Here is a 1,109-nt window from a genome sequence, read left to right on the forward strand (position 1 = left end):
CCTGGAACCAGTAGTGGGCTGGGGCAGCTTTCTTCAGAAGCACTGCATTATCAAGTTCCTCCAAGACTTCAGACTACTGAAGGCTGGGAGGTGATACATTGGAAATCTACCGGGACACTATAAGCCAACAGATGAAATCTGCAATATCTCAGGGTCCCACTGACAGTTGACCAATATGAGAAAACAAGGGAAGAAAATGTTCCAAACAAACCTAGATACTTCATCAATAAAACCCAATGACAGCACAGCAAAAGAAATGTCAGAAAGGGAGTTCAGAATGTACATAATTAAAACAATCAGGGAAGCAAATGAGGAGATGAAAGAGCAAATGCAGGCATTGAAGGAGGAGATGAAAGAGCTAATGCAGGCATTAAATGATTGGACCAATCAACAGTTAAAAGACCAAATATGGGAAGCAAGAGATCATTTCAATAAAGAGTTAGAGATACTGAAAAAAAAAAACAAACAGAAATCCTTGAAATGAAGGAAACAATAAACAAGTTAAAAACTCCATAGAAAGCATAACCAATAGAATAGAACACCTGGAAGACAGAACCTCAGACATTGAAGAAAAATTATTTAATCTTGAAAACAAAATTGACCACACAGAGAAGATGGTAAGAAATCATGAACAGAATCTACAAGAATTATAGGAATATCATGAAAAGGCCAAATTTAAGAATTATTGGGATTGAGGAAGGCTTAGAGAAACAAACCAAAGGAATGAACAATCTATTCAATGAAATAATATCAGAAAATTTCCCAAATCTGAGGAATGAAATGGAAAACCAAGTACAAGAGGCTTATGGCGGCACCAGAAGGAAAATTCAAAGCAGGCTGGGTTTGATTTTTCAGAGCTAAAGATGCCCAAATAAGGGGTGCTTGTTAAGGGACAGAGAGCACTGATAGTGGGGTCAGGAAAAGGGAACCTCTGCTCTGGATTTGCATGACTAATTAGAACCACTTGAGGCTGATCACAGGACAGAGGCCTTGGAAGAGAGTAGCCCTGTGGTCCTGGAATAAGAACTAAGCAGAGGGGGCCAAGATGGCGGACTAGAGGGCAGCTGCATTTCACGTTGCTCCAGGACACAAGATTCAAAAGAGGAGAT

This window comes from Sciurus carolinensis, unplaced genomic scaffold, assembly GCF_902686445.1.
Source record: "Sciurus carolinensis unplaced genomic scaffold, mSciCar1.2, whole genome shotgun sequence".
Taxonomy (NCBI): Eukaryota; Metazoa; Chordata; class Mammalia; order Rodentia; family Sciuridae; genus Sciurus; species Sciurus carolinensis.